General features: G+C 40.4%; 7 non-coding genes across 7 annotated transcripts; all 7 read left to right on the top strand.

Moving 5' to 3' along the window:
- Positions 1-11,239: 11,239 nt before the first annotated feature.
- Positions 11,240-11,311, top strand: trnah-gug (transfer RNA histidin (anticodon GUG)). The gene has a single exon. It is a non-coding gene; the product is annotated as a tRNA-His (tRNA).
- A 99-nt stretch (positions 11,312-11,410) lies between these two features.
- Positions 11,411-11,483, top strand: trnar-acg (transfer RNA arginine (anticodon ACG)). Its single transcript has one exon. It is a non-coding gene; the product is annotated as a tRNA-Arg (tRNA).
- A 1,847-nt stretch (positions 11,484-13,330) lies between these two features.
- On the top strand, positions 13,331-13,402 carry trnah-gug (transfer RNA histidin (anticodon GUG)). Its single transcript has one exon. It is a non-coding gene; the product is annotated as a tRNA-His (tRNA).
- Positions 13,403-13,501: 99 nt separating this feature from the next.
- Positions 13,502-13,574, top strand: trnar-acg (transfer RNA arginine (anticodon ACG)). The gene has a single exon. It is a non-coding gene; the product is annotated as a tRNA-Arg (tRNA).
- A 453-nt stretch (positions 13,575-14,027) lies between these two features.
- Positions 14,028-14,099, top strand: trnah-gug (transfer RNA histidin (anticodon GUG)). Its single transcript has one exon. It is a non-coding gene; the product is annotated as a tRNA-His (tRNA).
- A 99-nt stretch (positions 14,100-14,198) lies between these two features.
- Positions 14,199-14,271, top strand: trnar-acg (transfer RNA arginine (anticodon ACG)). The gene has a single exon. It is a non-coding gene; the product is annotated as a tRNA-Arg (tRNA).
- Positions 14,272-15,589: 1,318 nt separating this feature from the next.
- On the top strand, positions 15,590-15,662 carry trnar-acg (transfer RNA arginine (anticodon ACG)). Its single transcript has one exon. It is a non-coding gene; the product is annotated as a tRNA-Arg (tRNA).
- The last annotated feature ends 4,592 nt before the right edge of the window (positions 15,663-20,254 follow it).

Here is a 20,254-nt window from a genome sequence, read left to right as displayed (position 1 = left end):
TAAAAACATTTGATTGCTGTTCTAACATAAATCTTTTTGAATATTGTAAGCTTATAAAAGCCACATAACTCCGTTAAAATGAAAGATCAAACGGTCAAAGTAAACAAAGAAAAATAACATTGTGATGATTCATACCAGAAACGTTCATTGATGTGAAACATTTGTTTTATATTGTATTCATAAAAATGTAAAACTAATTGTATCCTCTGCTATAAATAGATTTTCAAAATGTAATTGTCACAAAATAATAATAATGTTGTCTATGGTTATCTACAGTGGCATGATAAAGTATTTGCTCTTTTCTTGAATTCTGTGTTTTTTGAATATTTACCATTTACAAAAGTTTCAGATCATCAAACCAATTTTATTATCACAGGAAGACAAACCAAGGAAATACAAAATGCAGTTTTGAAATGTAGATTTCATTTTTTTAAGGCACAAAGAAAACCTTTCTGGCCCCATGTGAAAAGGAATTGCCTCCCTGAACCTCATAGCGAGTTGGTCCACCTTTGGCAATGATAACAGAAATCAAATGTTTACGATAATTGGTAAAGAGTCAATGCTGTGAAGGAATTTTTGCCCACTCTTCTTTGTAAAACTGATTCAAACCTGCCATATCGGAGAGTTTTCTAGCATGAATTGCCTGTTTAAGGTCACACCATAGCACCTGAATGGGATTTAAATCCAGACTTTGACTTGGCCACTTCAGATTCTTCATTTATTTATTTTGTTTGAGTTATTCAGAGGTGTCCTAGCTGGTGTGTTTCGGATTGTTGTCCTGCTGGATTGTCCAAGAGCGCTTGAGTTTAAGGGCAAAGAACTGATGGCTGTATGTTCTCCTTCAGGATCTTCTGGTAAACCCCAGATCTTTTCACGGCACTGTACTATCTTCGGATTTTGTAAACAAAGCTCGCAATTGTAGTTTGCCTTTTAATTAATAATAATTTCCTTTGTATTGTCATTCTTTGTAACAATGTACACAGAACGAAATGTCGATACACCTGACCCGTTGTAGCGAGCCGATGCAGCCGCAGCCAACAGAGGGCGCCGCCATTTTACCAATGTTATAAGTCTTAGGTATGACTCGGCCGAGGCGCGAACCAGCGACCTCCCAGTCTCAAAGCGGGCGCCCTACCAGCTAGGCTATCGGGCAATGTTCTTGCTTTTGTTTGCTATTTGTAGCTTTGTTGAATGCTAGCTTTAGCAAGCTCCGTGTATGGTGTCAAAATGCAAAATGTACTGACATCGCTTCTTAGGACAAAAGACATAGCGGTCTTTCTTCTTGAACAGGGATATACAACTCAGTTCTGTTCTTTGGCCAGATCCTGACTTTCTCTTCTGAGAATTTTTAGCTTTGTTTTTTAGTATTGAGTTTCATCCTTCAGCCTACATTAGTAGACCACTCTACGTATTGTAATCACGGATGACAACACATTTATTCAGAGTGGAAAAAACATTGTTTATGTTTGGCAATGAATGTGGTAACTATGGTATTTTATTCTAGAAGTTGAATGAATGCAGTTTTACACCTTAACCAACTCCACATGCAATACAAACACTGCCCTCTAGTGGCTGGAGACAGCATTTGATTTGCATTAATTTAAAAAAATCAAACATTTGATATATATGACCTAGAGGCTCGCTCCTTTTTTCAAAATACGTATAAATTTATGACGGGCCGGATTACATCATCCAATGGGCCGGATCCGTCTGTTTGACATGTCTGTTCTTGAACTACAAACAAGTATTAGCCTTCCCATTTTTCGTCTGGCAGGCGGCACGGCGGTTGATTGGTTAGCACAGTTCTGACGTCATAGGATCTAATCCAGCTGCCAGCCCTCCTGTGCGGGGTTTGCATGTTCTCCCCGCGCTTGCGTGGGTTTCCTCCAGGCACTGCGGTTTCCTCCCACATTCCAAAAACATGCATGTCAGGTTAATTGGCCGGTCCAAATTATCTCTAGGTGTGAATGAGTGAGTGAGTTGTCTGTCTCTGTGTGCGCTGCGACTAACTGGCAACCAGTTCAGAGTGTCCACTGCCCACTGCCCAAAGACGGCATGGATGTGGAAATACTGGGAAAAGCATCATGGGAAATGTAGTTCTTGGTCAAAGCACGCTCTTAAATTTTGAGGCGGTATTAATTTTTGGACACTCAAACTTTTAGGATATCGCGGATCACATAAAATGACAAAGCTGGCCACATCTGGCCCGCGAGCTTTGACTTTGACACATGTGGTTTAAAACCAAATGACAAGGTTGAGCCAAAATTCCCATTTTACTACGATGGTTTGGATTTCAGAACGGATTGATTTAATTCCCACAATTTCCTAAGTGAGAAAAAAATGATTGATGATAGATGAGTCATTGACACTTGGTGGTTTTCAAAGTAATTCCAAAAGTGAATCAACAATCTCTCAGTGGTTACCCTTGAGTGATAAAGCTGATGACAGTTCTTGTCTTTTTCATGTCGTGACCTCTTTGACCACCAACTGATACATATGCCTAAAGGGGAAAAAAAAAAAAAAAAAAAAACTCCTCGGGCCTAGACTGACTCCTGGGACCAAACAAAACCAGCACACCAATTATTAGATCAGGTCTCCTAGCTTTTGTCTGGATGTTGTTTTGTTTGTTTGAGAAATTACTGGTGTCCGGTCTGCAGAAAAGACGATCAGGGTTGGAAACTGGAACAATCACAAAGCAGCGACAACGCCTTTTGGCACTTCTTTAGCATGGCGCTGCAACCCGATCCTCGCCTATTCGAATGCTGCGTTTGGCTAAGCGTCGCCATGGGACCCACTGATGCGCAGCCTTTTCGGTAGTGTATGATTCCCATGCATTCTTCTCTTTTCCTTACAAGGTGTGGACACTTGTACGACAACTCATCCACGCATAAAGGCTTTTGAATGGAGAAATAGAACCTTTGGGTGAGCGAGAGGAGCAACGTTAGGGCTGGGGCGAGGTTAAAAGTGCAATGGTATTAGGAAAGGTTACCAGAACTATGAGAAGTTGAATCTTTTTGTTTTCAGTGGAAACATATGTTGGCCTGGAGAGGGATAGGCGCCATCAGACTTTACCTGCCCAAGACACACCACAGGAAATGGTGCCCCTACGACTCTATTGTTAAGGGATCCAACCAACCAATCAACTAGGGTTTGACAAATTGTAAAGTAGGTGGTTTTATCAAGAACCGGACCAGGAGGAGAACCCAGATGTGTAACGTCTCTCACCCAAGCTTTATTTGATGGGAAATGGGGCAGTCATGGACGTTAACCCAAACGCCAGTGATTCGGAGATCGCTGGGCGGAAGATGTAAGGCAGCAGTCTGGCAAGGAATGACAGGAAGCCAGAGGCCAACAAGATCGATACCAATTGCATGAGCAGATATCGAACAGATGCGGTCGATACAGGACGGGACAGACAGGATTGATCTCAGGCACTGGGGACTGGAGTCCGATAACAAACAGGACGAGATAGACGGAAACGATACCAGACACGGGAGATCGAAATTAAACAGGGCAACTTAGACGGGAACGCTACCAGACACTGGAGATCGATGACAAACAGAACCAAATAGCCGGGAACGAAACTGGGGATCGATATAAAAAGGACAAAATAGACGGGAACGATACCGGACAGGAAACACAAGCAGGAAACAGGGCAGATTCAATACCCACGTCATGCGGGTGCAGGTTGCCATGGCGCCCAATTGGTCCCCGCCGTGTGGCGCCAGGTTCTGTCACGGTTGCCACGGCGCCCAATTGGCCCCGCCCACTGAGACCAGCTGAAACGCGTTGACAGATTGCTGCCGGACTACTTAAACGCGGTCTCGCGAGTTGCCTGGTGTCAAAACGTCTGCGAAACTCCTGCTAGACTCTGTGTGATATGCCAAGTCGTGTGAATTTGATCCTGTTTTATTTTCGGCCCGATCTGTTTGATTTTGACCACTCCTTAGTTCTGATTTCGATCTACTTCCACGACCATTGATCGAGTGTGGGCACATTCTTCCTCTCGCCAATAAATTGTGAGTAACGTTACGCGATTGGGTTCTCATTCCTGTTTCCTGTCCTGGTTTGTGACACTGTCAGCTTCCTTTCATTGCTTTTACCCTCGTCGCACTGCTTCCAGATGTGTGCTTTCATATTTAAGCATTTAACCAATCACATTTAAGCCAGCACTTGTTGCCAGGCTTAGAAATCTACCCAGAGACCATCACAATCAGTTCTGTAGGCCCAGAGGCATAATAAAATTGGGATAAAGCTGTTACTTAAGCCAACCAGATTTCAAATTGGTGGACCACAGCCTTCTAGCAGGCTTAAGGAAATGTTAGTGGTTTCAGAAACTCTGACTCAACGTATAGAGAACAGCTTTAAAAGGCAAATGTAGTTGGTCTTAGAACAATTCCCTCTTTGCTAGACTGTACCGTGAGAGTGCGTAGCTTGGAAGGTTCAGCTCAGGTTCTCACAAACGGGTTTACAGGCAAACAATACATTTCATGAAAGGAAGCCATTATAGTGTGTTTGGTAATGCATTTTTATCATGTGACCGTTGTTTACTCTGGTAACATAATCTGAGGCCATGGCGGAGATAGCGGCGATAGCATCAGTGCAAGGGACGGCTTCATTGAGTCTATCTTCCCAATCAGCAGTGAGGCAAGACATTTCTGACAGCCTGTAAACTGTGAGTTCAGTAAAAGTGCAGAAGTGTATTTGTCATCATAAAACCTCAAAGATAAGGCGGAAAACAGGAAACGAGGCTATGATAAACTGTATTGACTTAAATCCTATCCGAAAAATGAGAGGACTGAATTCCAAGAAACAAGTAAACACCTCATTATAGTAATTTGGAAACAAGGAGCAATATTTCCTTGCTAAATTAGTGAGTGAATGTTAGCGGGCTAGCAAACTGCGGTCTTGGCTAATGTTAGTAACGGAGGGGATTTTCAAACTTATTTCTCAACTTGATTATTATGACCATATGTTAGAGTGCAGCATTAAGGGATTTAGCAGGCAACGAGAAAGATTTAAAGGCTAATTGTTAGAAGCCTGAACATATATTTTACTGATCATTTTCTGTTGTCTAGCTTTGATTGTCTTCGTTGTGATTGCACAACAGATAAACATATTGTACATAAATTGATGTCTGATTATGATTGGAAAATTTCCAACAGTAATTTTCTCTGCCACAGCGTTTGGAACCACTTATTGTGTTGCCGGATACATTCCTGACAAGCTTCATAAATTCCCAATTTAACAATCTAATAACCTGAAGGCAGAACTTCGAATATCCTTTTATTATGAAAAGCCACACAAGATTTATTCTTGTAATATCTATCAGTAAGCTTTTTAATCATTCCTCTCCAAAGACAATAAAAGTGATCACTTTTCATTGTTTTTGAGAAGAGCAAGGCATTAGAGAAATACTTGATTTTTCTCTTTCTTCTAAAGAAAAACATCAATCCTTCTGCATTAACCACAACTCATTAAATGTTAAATGAAGGTCTGCTTAGTGTCTATCTGACATAAGCAAAACAAAGTCATACAAATACCTCTGACATAAGCAGTTTTCATTTCTAGAGCTTATCTTTTTGGAAAAAAATAAATACAAATATTCTCAACAACTTCAAAAACAGCTTCTTACAAGGTTTTGCTCAAATGGTCGAGTGTGGATGGACACCAAAATGGCTTGCATTTGAAATTTCAAAGACCATTTTTGGCCTTGAAGAAACTTATTTGACATTTTTTCCCCTTTAATGTGGCGCTCGTCTTGGTGTCTTCGTAAGAAACAGTTTAGTGTTTAGTGATCTTAAAGTACTGCATTTGTAAAGATTAATGGGGGGCCGTCAACACCAACAAGGCCTTCTCTGATGGCCTTGAAAATTGTAATCACACTTTGCCCATGGTTACTCAATAAATAATTCCTACTTGTCTGTTCGCTTCCTTTCATTCCTTTCCCTCTGGTTGCACTGCTTCCAGATGTGTGCTTTCATATTTAAGCATCTAACCAATCACATTTCAGCCATTACTTGTTGCCAGGTCAAGTCAAGTCAAAACATGTTTCTTTGTATAGCCCTTAATCACAAGGAGTCTCAAAGGGCTGCACGGACCACAGATTATTGCAAACTACAGATATTTACTACACCATTCCCTAATCTAAAACCTACATGAGGGCAAGGAAAAACTCAAACCTCAACATGAGGAAAATGAAGAAATCTTGAGAAGGGACGACACATGAGGTAATCGCCCTTCCAGGATGACCAGGCTGCAACGGATGTCGCAATAACAAATAATACACAGATATTGTCATACTCTCCGGTCTCCCCCGAAGTTCAAAACCAAAAGCTTTCAGCTGATACAAAATGCTGCAGCGATGCTTTTAACTAAGACAAGAAAGTTTGATCACCTTTCCCCGATTTTAGCTAACCTCCATTGGCTCCCTGTTAGCTTGAATTTGATTTTTAGGTTCTGTATGTATTATACAAAATGATGCATGGACTTGCTCCCTCATATCTTTCAGGTTTAATTTCTCCTGTCTGTGCCTTTGCTCTGAAATTTCTGGTCTGCTAGTCATCCCAACAGCCGAGAAGAGATCCACAGGTTTGAGAGTGTTCTCCTTTCCGGGCCTGGTGCTGTGGAATGCTCTGCCCACTGAGATTCCATCTACAACCTCAGTGGAATTGTTTAAATCTACGCTTAAAACACACTTCTACTCTCATAAATCTGCCTGAGGTCTTCAACAACAATTCTGAAGGCCCTTTTAGCCGAAAAAGGGTTTTGATAACATTGTTGATTTAGCCAATCAGATTTCAATTTAGTGACACCAAGGCCTTCTAGCAGGTGTTCGGAAACAAAAGTTGGGGGCAGGTAGTGCACAAAAGTCTAAAACCTATCATTCTACTATTTAGTTTTTCACACTATAGTGAACTTTTAACTCATTTTAAACCTTAAACTTTTTTGTCCTAAGCAACTCTAATGTCAAGCTCAAAATCACTGAAAAACACACAACAGAATGGTAAAAACATTGACTTTTCAGTGTAACAACAAATAAACTATGAAATGTTATGTAAAGTTTATTATCCTGGTAAACACAGAAAACAAATACAAATATTTACAGATGTAAAAAAAAAAGGTATACAAAACTACGTTATTCTTATTTTTACACAATAATTTTAAAGTCAACAACACAAAATCCCTGAAACATTTTTTATATTGACCAATCAAGATAACCAATTTTTGGACTAAATCAACTCTCAAGGCGCAGCTCGGCGGATGAGTGTTTAGCGCATCCGCGGCACAGTTCATGAGATCGAACCTTCCTCTGTGGAGTTGTTAATTGGCCGCTCCAAATTGTCCCTAGTTGTGAATGAGCGAGTGAGTTGTCTGTCTCTGTGTGCCCTGCAACTCGGTGGCAACCGATTCAGGGTGTCCCCTGCCCACTGCCCGGAGACAGCTGGGATGGGCTCCAGCACCCTCCGCGACCCTACTGAGGATAAGCAGTGCAGATAATGGATGGAAGGAAGTCTCAAGCCAACTATACCAGATTTAGCCGAAATCTGAACTCTGAAGGATTTTATACATTTTACTATAAAGGATTATATACGATTAAATACAAGTTACATTTATCGAGTGCAATGAAGATTTTCACTGAGTGAGCTTCAGGTCACGCTGTTCCAAATTTGGAATATTTTGGCTGGGGAATTTTGACAACAGGACTCTGACGAAGAACGTCAGGCATTGTGTTGATAAGCGCTCTGCTGTTATGAGTATTTCAGACATTGAGGCAAGGGGGTGGACGCCAAGTGGGGGTTGTCCTGGCACGCCCATGGGAAGAGCCGGCACACCAGCTTGTAGAAAAAACGTGGGCAGAAGAAAAAAAGAGAAGATCGATAGAGGAGGCTTGATGGAGACTCAAGCGACACTAATTCGGCTAATTAGATGGAGTTCACTTAGTTAAATACTTTAAGAAATTAAATCTGCCCCCGTGTGGAAATGCTGGTCTCTTGTCAATCTTTTCCCATCAAGAAACGATCGTGCATTGTTAGGTGAATAATGGTTGTGTTTGGTTAATGGAGTCAGATTACTAATACAAACAATTTGGTAAACGATACATTTTTAATATTTAGTTCCTAACAATGCCCAAAAGACTGCCAGTGCAAAAGGGATCAGCAACATCTAAAAGGAAAAATAACAAATAAAGACTGTTAGTCTCACCAACCTGAGAAAGTTGTTTTAGCTGGGACATTTCTCCAAACTAATGACCTACACTCAACACTTCACATTTCCAGTAGGACATACATTCTGTTAAACCTATATAGATATATTGTCTTAAACTAAAGTAGTACTTGAAGATTTCCAGTCCGGCTCGGTTTTCCCTTATATAACATCTAAGAAAGCAATCGATTAGCGTGGGTTAAGTTGAACCAGAGATGAGCTGGTTTCGATCAAGATTTGTATGGGAAAATAAGCCATGTTTTGAAAACACCAAAGTCAATTTTGTCTCAAATGCATCAAGTGTAGTTTTTTGCTGCTTCGTAATTGTCAAAGATGTTTACATTCTTCGTTCAACCTAACTTGTCCGTCTACGTCAAAGACAATTTATTTTGCAGGGAACGAGCTTCTGCATGGACAGGGCCAGACTTACTTGATCACAGACCAAGAACTGATCCAATCCAATCCAGTGCTGAAAAGTGTGAAGCTGAAGAATATATTCCAAGTGACAGCACGTAACTGTTTGCAGAAAAATGCAGTTGAAAAAATATCTATTCAAAATGTCATGCAATGGGAAAAATGATCAGTAATAGTCTCTGAAGATCCGTCATGTAGCGCTTTAACAGCAGCCAGTTTTCTTATCCAGCGACACCGTATCATGCAGATCTAGATTCCTGATACCCCGGATCGGATTTTTGAACATGTTTCTCACTTTTGCAGCGCTTTAAGATCATTTGGGCCACATGAAACGAAACCACATGTGGAGTGAAAACAAAAATGTATTTGCTCGGGCTGTTAACAAATCATAGACATGCCTGAAACAAGAGCCTGGGCTGCACGCTGATTTTTTTAGAAAGCATAATATAAATTTTGGGGTGAAAACAATTTAATTTTCGACAAGGTGTTTCTTTGCAAACTGTCTGATCTGTAAAATGACCACAAAGGAAAATATATAGAAGTAAGGTGCTGGTGATTTATTTTTTGGAGAAGGTGAGAGAAAACTATTCCATTTTGAAAACTGAATTGAAAAGCACTTTATTTGTGTATTTCACAAATGTTTGTTTGTTTTTTATACAAAAAATGGTGGATAATGGTGATAATTACAGTATACTTAACAGTATACAGTATCTATCTATCTATCTATCTATCTATCTATCTATCTATCTATCTATCTATCTATCTATCTATCTATCTATCTATCTATCTATCTATCTATCTATCTATCTATCTATCTATCTATCTATCTATCTATCTATCTATCTATCTATCTATCTATTTTGAATAAATAAGTGTGCTTAGTTCAGGGGTGTCTAACTGATTTTTAACTCGGGGGCCACATGATAGAACAGACATTCTCTCAGGGGCCAACATTTTTTTGTTGGTATGGATGCATATTCTTCCTGAACCCATGAAGTTACATGTGGAGTTCCCCAAGGTTCAATTCTAAGCCCGGTTCTTTTTAATATGTCTATGCTTCCTTTTGGGGATGTCATCTGGAGTCAACTTCCAGTTACTCAGCTGTACATTGCCATGTCCCCTGATGACATAAGTCCTATACGTAGCCTTTTAAAATGCATTTTGGATATTAAGTCATTGATGGCAGAGAACTTCTTACAGCTTGACAAAACAGAGGTTTTTCCATTGGTCCTCAAAGTCAGAGAGAATTTTTTGCACCCTGATATCACGTTAAAAACCTGGGTGTTATTTTCAACTTTGGATATTTTTGATCTTCAGCTTCTTTTGACATGAAACTCCCAAAGACACTCTTATCAAGGAGAAACTGGTGAAATCACCATGGTCAGTCGTAAAACTGCATTACCATTGAACTGCTGTCATAATCTGTTTTATCGACCCTGATGTAAGGAAAACTTCTGGACAAATATTTGAACATCTGATACAACTTGCTCATGTTTAACAGTAGTCCATGAATGGGCATCCAATTAGTTTTGTTCTTCCTGGATCTTAGTGCCTAGCATAAACAAGAAAAAGGTGAATGTGTCTTGAAGGGTCTCTGCAGGAGTCAATGGCTATGATCGTATAGTGGTGAGTACTCTGCATTGTAGTCGCAGCAACCCTGGTTTGATTCAAGGTCATAGCAGGAGTATGCTTTGATATAGTAGTTTTGACAGTGATGTACTTTGGAAATATATTTGCTAACTTAAATAGTGTGTACTCTGCGTGTTGGTCTAAGCTACCTTTTCGACTCCACTTTATAGCAGGTTGATCTTATCTTTGAATGGTTTGCTTGCCATGAATAGGATTTGACAGTGATTTTTTGGGGAAAATATTTGACTAATTGTCTTTTGTTACACACAGTTCCTAGCTCAGTGGGTCACATATCTGACTAAGGATTAAAAGTTTAGGGAGTCTTCTTCTTGTTATTCCATAACAGCTGTAATTCCCTTCCTGTCCAGTTAAACCAAGTTTTCTGGGTTTTAGTTGAATTTACTACTGTGGTCTTTAGAGTAATGCCAATTGGAAATTTTTATACCAACTGTCAGGTAATTGTCAGGGTTAGTGGAGCAATGGATAACGCATCTGACTACGGATCAGAAGATTCTAGGTTCAACTCCTAGCTAGCTCTGTTTAAACTTTTGTTGGCAACACTATCTCTGTTGCATACTTGACAAAGATCACCCAGCATGTCTTGGTTTCTCAGACCCCTGAAATTCAGTTAAGTATAATCTTTCTTGTTATCATAATCTCATTGGGATTATTTACTAACTGGCAAAATTGATCTTCAGCTTCGTTTTGACATCAAACTCCCAAAGACACTCTTATCAAGTAAAGACTAGTGAAATCACCATGGTCAGTCGTAAAACTGCATTACCATTGAACTGCTGTCATAATCTGTTTTATCGACTCTGATGTAAGGAAAACTCCTGGACAAATATTTGAACATCTCATACTACTTGCTCATGTTTAACAGTATTCCATGAATGGGCATCCAATTAGTCTTGTTCTTCCTGGATCTTAGTGCCTCCCATAAAGAAGAAGAAATTGAATGTGTCTTGAAGGGTCTCTGCAGGAGTCAGTGGCTATGATCGTATAGTGGTGAGTACTCTGCGTTGTGGTCGCAGTAACCCTGGTTCGATTCCAGGTCATAGCAGCAGTATTCTTTGCTATTGTAGTTTTGACAGTGATGTACTCTGGTTTTTCGGAGCAATGCTAATTTGAAGTAATTATACCAACATTAGGGTGGTGGTCAGGGCTAGTGGCGCAATGGATAACGCATCTGACTACGGATCAGAAGATTCTAGGTTCAACTCCTAGCTAGCTCTTTTTAACCTTTTGTTGGCAACACTATCTCTGTTGCATACTTGACAAAGATCACCCGGCGTGTCTTGGTTTCTCAGACCCCTGGAATTCAGTTAAGTATAAACTTTCTTGTTATTATAATCTCATTGGGATTATTTACTAACTGGCAAAATTGATCTTCAGCTTAGTTTCGACATCAAACTCCCAAAGACACTCTTATCAAGTAGAAACTAGTGAAATCACCATGGTCAATCGTAAAACTGCATTACCATTGAACTGCTGTCATAATCTGTTTTATCGACTCTGATGTAAGGAAAACTCCTGGACAAATATTTGAACATCTCATACTACTTGCTCTTGTTTAACAGTTGTCGATGAATGGGCATCCAATTAGTCTTGTTCTTCCTGGATCTTAGTGCCTCCCATAAAGAAGAAGAAGTTGAATGTGTCTTGAAGGGTCTCTGCAGGAGTCAGTGGCTATGATCGTATAGTGGTGACTACTCTGCGTTGTGGTCGCAGTAACCCTGGTTCAATTCCAGGTCATAGCAGCAGCATTCTTTGCTATTATAGTTTTGACAGTGATGTACTCTGGTTTTTCGGAGTAATGCCAATTTGAAGTAATTATACCAACATTAGCGTGGTGGTCAGGGCTAGTGGAGCAATGGATAATGCAACTGTCTACAGTTCAGAAGATTCTAGGTTCAACTCCTAGCTAGCTTTTTTTAAACTTTTGTTGGCCACACTATCTCTGTTGCATACTTGACAAAGATCACCCGGTGTGTCTTGGTTTCTCAGACCCCTGGAATTCAGTTAAGTATAATCTGTCTTGTTATCATAATCTCATTGGGATTGTTTACTAACTGGCAAAATTGATCTTCAGCTTCGTTTCGACATCAAACTCCTAAAGACACTCTTATCAAGTAGAAACTAGTGAAATCACCATGGTCAGTCGTAAAACTGCATTACCATTGAACTGCTGTCATAATCTGTTTTATCGACTCTGATGTAAGGAAAACTCCTGGACAAATATTTGAACATCTCATACTACTTGCTCTTGTTTAACAGTTCTCGATGAATGGGCATCCAATTAGTCTTGTTCTTCCTGGATCTTAGTGCCTCCCATAAAGAAGAAGAAGTTGAATGTGTCTTGAAGGGTCTCTACAGGAGTCAGGGGCTATGATCGTATAGTGGTGAGTACTTTGCGTTGAGGTCGCAGTAACCCTAGTTCGACTCCAGGTCATAGCAGTAGTATTTGTTGCTATTGTAGTTTTGACAGTGATGTACTCTGGTTTTTCGGAGTAATGCCAATTTGAAGTAATTGTACCAACATTAGGCTGGTGGTCAGGGCTAGTGGTGCAATGGATAATGCAACTGTCTACAGTTCAGAAGATTCTAGGTTCAACTCCTAGCTAGCTTTTTTTAAACTTTTGTTGGCCACACTATCTCTGTTGCATACTTGACAAAGATCACCCGGTGTGTCTTGGTTTCTCAGACCCCTGGAATTCAGTTAAGTATAATCTGTCTTGTTATCATAATCTCATTGGGATTGTTTACTAACTGGCAAAATTGATCTTCAGCTTCGTTTCGACATCAAACTCCTAAAGACACTCTTATCAAGTAGAAACTAGTGAAATCACCATGGTCAGTCGTAAAACTGCATTACCATTGAACTGCTGTCATAATCTGTTTTATCGACTCTGATGTAAGGAAAACTCCTGGACAAATATTTGAACATCTCATACTACTTGCTCTTGTTTAACAGTTCTCGATGAATGGGCATCCAATTAGTCTTGTTCTTCCTGGATCTTAGTGCCTCCCATAAAGAAGAAGAAGTTGAATGTGTCTTGAAGGGTCTCTACAGGAGTCAGGGGCTATGATCGTATAGTGGTGAGTACTCTGCGTTGTGGTCGCAGTAACCCTGGTTCGATTCCAGGTCATAGCAGCAGTATTCTTTGCTATTGTAGTTTTGACAGTGATTTACTCTGGTTTTTCGGAGTAATGCCAATTTGAAGCAATTATACCAACATTATGGTGGTGGTCAGGGCTAGTGGCGCAATGGATAACGCATCTGACTACGGATCAGAAGATTCTAGGTTCAACTCCTAGCTAGCTCTTTTTAACCTTTTGTTGGCAACACTATCTCTGTTGCATACTTGACAAAGATCACCCGGCGTGTGTTGGTTTCTCAGACCCCTGGAATTCAGTTAAGTGTAATCTGTCTTGTTATCATAATCTCATTGGGATTATTTACTAACTGGCAAAATTGTTATTCAGCTTCGTTTCGACATCAAACTCCCAAAGACACTCTTATCAAGTAGAAACTAGTGAAATCACCATGGTCAGTCGTAAAACTGCATTACCATTGAACTGCTGTCATAATCTGTTTTATCGACTCTGATGTAAGGAAAACTCCTGGACAAATATTTGAACATCTCATACTACTTGCTCATGTTTAACAGTATTCCATGAATGGGCATCCAATTAGTCTTGTTCTTCCTGGATCTTAGTGCCTCCCATAAAGAAGAAGAAATTGAATGTGTCTTGAAGGGTCTCTGCAGGAGTCAGTGGCTATGATCGTATAGTGGTGAGTACTCTGCGTTGTGGTCGCAGTAACCCTGGTTCGATTCCAGGTCATAGCAGCAGTATTCTTTGCTATTGTAGTTTTGACAGTGATGTACTCTGGTTTTTCGGAGCAATGCTAATTTGAAGTAATTATACCAACATTAGGGTGGTGGTCAGGGCTAGTGGCGCAATGGATAACGCATCTGACTACGGATCAGAAGATTCTAGGTTCAACTCCTAGCTAGCTCTTTTTAACCTTTTGTTGGCAACACTATCTCTGTTGCATACTTGACAAAGATCACCCGGCGTGTCTTGGTTTCTCAGACCCCTGGAATTCAGTTAAGTATAAACTTTCTTGTTATTATAATCTCATTGGGATTATTTACTAACTGGCAAAATTGATCTTCAGCTTAGTTTCGACATCAAACTCCCAAAGACACTCTTATCAAGTAGAAACTAGTGAAATCACCATGGTCAGTCGTAAAACTGCATTACCATTGAACTGCTGTCATAATCTGTTTTATCGACTCTGATGTAAGGAAAACTTCTGGACAAATATTTGAACATCTCATACTACTTGCTCATGTTTAACAGTTGTCGATGAATGGGCATCCAATTAGTCTTGTTCTTCCTGGATCTTAGTGCCTCCCATAAAGAAGAAGTTGAATGTGTCTTGAAGGGTCTCTGCAGGAGTCACTGGCTATGATCGTATAGTGGTGAGTACTCTCCGTTGTGGTCGCAGTAACCCTGGTTCGACTCCAGGTCATAGCAGTAGTATTCGTTGCTATTGTAGTTTTGACAGTGATGTACTCTGGTTTTTCGGAGTAATGCCAATTTGAAGTAATTGTACCAACATTAGGCTGGTGGTCAGGGCTAGTGGTGCAATGGATAATGCAACTGTCTACAGTTCAGAAGATTCTAGGTTCAACTCCTAGCTAGCTCTTTTTAAACTTTTGTTGGCCACTTTATCTCTGTTGCATACTTGACAAAGATCACCCCGTGTGTCTTGGTTTCTCAGACCCCTGGAATTCAGTTAAGTGTAATCTGTTTTGTTATCATAATCTCATTGGGATTATTTACTAACTGGCAAAATTGTTATTCAGCTTCGTTTCGACATCAAACTCCCAAAGACACTCTTATCAAGTAGAAACTAGTGAAATCACCATGGTCAGTCGTAAAACTGCATTACCATTGAACTGCTGTCATAATCTGTTTTATCGACTCTGATGTAAGGAAAACTCCTGGACAAATATTTGAACATCTCATACTACTTGCTCATGTTTAACAGTATTCCATGAATGGGCATCCAATTAGTCTTGTTCTTCCTGGATCTTAGTGCCTCCCATAAAGAAGAAGAAATTGAATGTGTCTTGAAGGGTCTCTGCAAGAGTCAGTGGCTATGATCGTATAGTGGTGAGTACTCTGCGTTGTGGTCGCAGTAACACTGGTTCGATTCCAGGTCATAGCAGCAGTATTCTTTGCTATTGTAGTTTTGACAGTGATGTACTCTGGTTTTTCGGAGCAATGCTAATTTGAAGTAATTATACCAACATTAGGGTGGTGGTCAGGGCTAGTGGCGCAATGGATAACGCATCTGACTACGGATCAGAAGATTCTAGGTTCAACTCCTAGCTAGCTCTTTTTAACCTTTTGTTGGCCACACTATCTCTGTTGCATACTTGACAAAGATCACCCGGTGTGTCTTGGTTTCTCAGACCCCTGGAATTCAGTTAAATATAATCCGTCTTGTTATCATAATCTCATTGGGATTATTTACTAACTGGCAAAATTGATCTTCAGCTTCGTTTCGACATCAAACTCCCAAAGACACTCTTATCAAGTAGAAACTAGTGAAATCACCATGGTCAGTCGTAAAACTGCATTACCATTGACCTGCTGTCATAATCTGTTTTATCGACTCTGATGTAAGGAAAACTTCTGGACAAATATTTGAACATCTCATACTACTTGCTCATGTTTAACAGTTGTCGATGAATGGGCATCCAATTAGTCTTGTTCTTCCTGGATCTTAGTGCCTCCCATAAAGAAGAAGAAGTTGAATGTGTCTTGAAGGGTCTCTGCAGGAGTCAGTGGCTATGATCGTATAGTGGTGACTACTCTGCGTTGTGGTCGCAGTAACCCTGGTTCAATTCCAGGTCATAGCAGCAGCATTCTTTGCTATTATAGTTTTGACAGTGATGTACTCTGGTTTTTCGGAGTAATGCCAATTTGAAGTAATTATACCAACATTAGCGTGGTGGTCAGGGCTAGTGGAGCAATGGATAACTGTTAGGGTTAATATTTTCGTAATAAGTTGAACTGAAGTGATCAGTAAGAGAGGCAAATGTAGTTTAAGAATTTATTCACTGAGCAGTGGGAGGACGGATTCAAAAGTTTCACCCGTCTCACAAGTTTCCCGCGGTGCAGCCGGGTTTTGTTCAAAAGCGTGCGCATGCGCAGAAAGTATCAATGACGTCACACATACATCTACGGTTCAAAGTTCGCACATACGTAGTAATAACCAAGGACGTCATATATATGTCTTTCGGTTTAAAAAATAGTACAAAATAGTAGAAAATGAATTGTAATACAGGTCAAACTCATCAGGATTATTTGTATTATAGTAGACAGAGAAATACACAATTAACTGAATATGATTAGCTCTTACATTTCCCCCCTGTTGTGGATTTCGAAGGACATCAGTGATAACAATACCAGAGGTTTTCAAGTTAACACATCATTAAGAAATACAACAGGTTGGTAGTTTCGTGGAGGGGCGAAAAACCTTCGTAAAGGAAAAAATTCCCCTCCTCCCACCTCATTTCCATGAGGTCGAGAGTGTTTCTTATGCTAGAAAACGTAGTAGTAATGTGCGATAGTTAAAAACACAAAACAAAGAACCCTGCCTGTGCGTTGGTCCCCACAAGGCCTAACCCGAGCCTGTTTGACATCGTAGGTCGTCTGCCGACGACGGTGTAAGCAGGGGCCCGACCGGCCTTACCCACTCGGATCTTCGTGTTTCAGTGGTGTATACAGTGAGGGGGTTTTCCCTTTTAGTTCGTAGGGATAAGTCCATTAGACAACGCTGTGTGGGTCAGTTTCATCATCAGAGTATTGTGGGACAGAAATCAATTTGTAATGGTACATATGAGCAATAAACATTCTTGACACCATCTTCTTTGTCATGGGCACGATGCAGCAAGAACATACGCCACACAGGAGAATAAAGATTACTAGGATTCCGACAAATGGTGCCAGGATCTTCACCAGAATCTGATGCCTATTCTTTCGGAAGAATAGATTAGGGCACCATTGGCGGCTTTGATGCAGTTTTTCATGAGCATGGCCACCTTAAGGATCCCCACACCTCCTGGCGTGATGATGTGTTGCTTGTAGATGAGGTGACACCATCCAGTTGTCCACATTGGATTGCTCCTCTTTTCTGATCTGGAAAGTTAGCTTCTTCCCTGGGATGACAGCCTCCTGCCTCGTGGCGGACGTGTAGTCGACACAGCTGATGGCACGAGTGCTGGCACACTCCCCAGAGTCCTGACCACTGCCCTTGTTAGGTTTGAAACTCCCTGGGCTGACAGAACTCCGTCATCTGTTCAGCAGGGGTCACCATCTCCTGTATGGATGAGAAAAGCATAATGAATATCATAGAACTGGATATTCAGGGAAAGCTGTAGTTGGGGAAAAAAAAGGATAGTCAGGACTTAATTTTTTTTTTAATGGTTTATGTTACCCATAATTTACTCTCCCCCCTGTTGAGACTTTCGTGGCTCAAAACAAATAAAAAAAAACAAATTTATTTATAGATTCGTATATTTTCTTAAGTTGTCTTTATATTTATTATAAGTGGAAATCAAAATCCCCACTATAAGATGCCCTTTCCATTTTGAGCATTTTATCCCAAAATTCCAACTCGAAGATAAACAATTTATTTTTTAAATTGTCAGTTCTAAATTTCAAATTTTGCTTTTTCACTAAATCCAGTCACTGAATCAGTTCAACCATTATCCTTGTCAGAATCATTTACCCTGATTTGAGTGATTGAGTGTTTTCTCTTTTGTAGATTGATCATATTCGAAAAAAAAACATTTTGTATGCACTTTTTTTTGCATTTTCTTATGATTTTCAATGTATTATCTTGCTGTTGGCCATTCCCCTCGAGGCAGATGACCAGGATAGATTGTTAAATTATCAGTTTAACCCAAGAAAAGACGTTTTTATTGTTATGATTCACTCTTTGTTTTGCCTTTTGTAAAAATCATAACCTATGTATTATCTTTTTAGTAAGTAAATTTGTTCAAAATAACAGTATTTTGCAAAGAAAGCAGGTAATTCACGCTCAAAGTGAAAGATTTTGCCAAAAATGAAAAATACCATCCCAAAATGTTCTCAATGTGGGCGATTTTCTAATGGTGAATGGTTATTTTAATTGATTTTTGTTAATCAATTTGACAGACATTGTAAATTTTGTTATATTACAACATTTCTTTTGTGTAATATTTTTCTATTCGTCCAAACTTCGTAATTTGAATTTCAAAAAGTTTTATGGAGAGCTTATTCAGAAGACAATTTTTCATCGAATGCGGAAAAACTAGGTTTTAACTTATATTTTACTGAATGTCTCAAAATTTCCCCCCTGAGTTAAAACCTAAGTTCACTATCTATGAATAGGAGTGAAAGTAGACACATTTATAAATTTGCAAGATGAATTTATCAATCTTCCTCAAATACATTTACACTTTGTATTAACAAGACTCTATATAACTTCAAGCAGACGTATTCTTGAATGTTGTTGTCTTTCAGTCTTTTGATTTGCTTATTCCACATTACATTCACCATTTGAATGTTGCTTTTGGCCCATCAAAAATAGTTTTTCAAAAATGTGTCCATGTCAAACACAAAATGACTTTATTGACTTTTCTGTCAATTCCACTGGCAACGACTGCAGGAATCTCCTGTTAGATTCAGATTCAGATTCAGATTCAGATCTACTTTATTGTCATTCTAGTACACGTGTATACAGAACGAAATGTCGATGCATCTGACCCCCACAGTTTCCTTGAATGTACAGATATAAATAATGTTGTATTGTATTTTGGCTACGTATAGTATTTTACCATAGTTCCGATAGTGCAAGAAGAGTAGCTAACCAGATGCGCAAAATGGGCAGTCAGGTTAACAAGTCAGGTACACAGTAACATTAACACTGTAACAATAACGCTGTAATTACAATAGTGCAGAGAGCAATGTGCAGGAGTGGCAAGCTATAAAAAAAACTGCCAGTAGTGCAAAAGTCAGATTAGCAGCCGTTTAGATTTAAGTTAACTATATGTTAGATTGACCATTTAACAGTCTAATGGCCAGGGGGACTAGACTATTGCGGAGCCTGGTGGTCCTGCACCGCACACTGCAGTACCTCTTCCCAGAGGCTAGCAGAGTGAACAGTCCATGATGGGGGTGAGAGGGGTCCCCGGTAATGTTTTTAGCATGGGATAGGCAGTGCTTCTGGCCAATGTCCTGAATGGAGGGAAGTGTAGTCCCGATTATTTTCTCTGCTGTCCTCGTTACCCTCCTAACACTACCCCAGTCGGTAGCGCTGCAGCCTCCACACCACACAGAGATACAGCTGGTCAGGATACTCTCTATGGTGCCCCTGTAGAATGTAATGAGGGAGGGTGGGGGCAGGTGGGCTCTCCTCATCCTCCGCAGGAAGTACAGGCGCTGCTGTGCCCTCTTAACCAGTGATGCAGTGTTTACGGACCAGGTGAGTTTGTTTGTAATGTGCACCCCTAGGAACTTGATACTGCTGACAACCTCCACAGCCTTGTTGTTGATGCAAAGTGGGGCATGGTTGGGCTGGTTTTTCCTAAAGTCGACAATGATCTCTTTAGTTTTGTCGACATTCAGGACCAGGCTGTTGTCCCTGCACCAGCCCACCAACTGCTCCACCTCCTCTCTGTAGGCCAGGTCGTTGTCATCCCTGATGAGGCCCACCACTGTTGTGTCGTCAGCATACTTCACGATGTGGTTTGTGGCGGACCTAGGGACGCAGTCGTGTGTCATCAAGGTGAACAGCAAGGGGCTTAGGACGCAGCCTTGGGGGGAGCCCGTGCTGAGGTAGATGACATCTGAACTGTTCTGACCTATCCGCACTGATTGGGGTCTGTCACAGAGGAAGTCCAGCAGCCAGTTCCGCAGGGGGGTGTTGAAACCCAGGAGT

Source organism: Urocampus carinirostris, chromosome 8 (genome assembly GCF_059441175.1).
Source record: "Urocampus carinirostris isolate Australia breed hairy pipefish chromosome 8, RoL_Ucar_1.0, whole genome shotgun sequence".
NCBI classification, from domain to species: Eukaryota; Metazoa; Chordata; class Actinopteri; order Syngnathiformes; family Syngnathidae; genus Urocampus; species Urocampus carinirostris.
The sequence above is the reverse complement of the archived record's forward strand: the minus strand, read 5'-3'. Positions and strand labels throughout refer to the sequence as shown.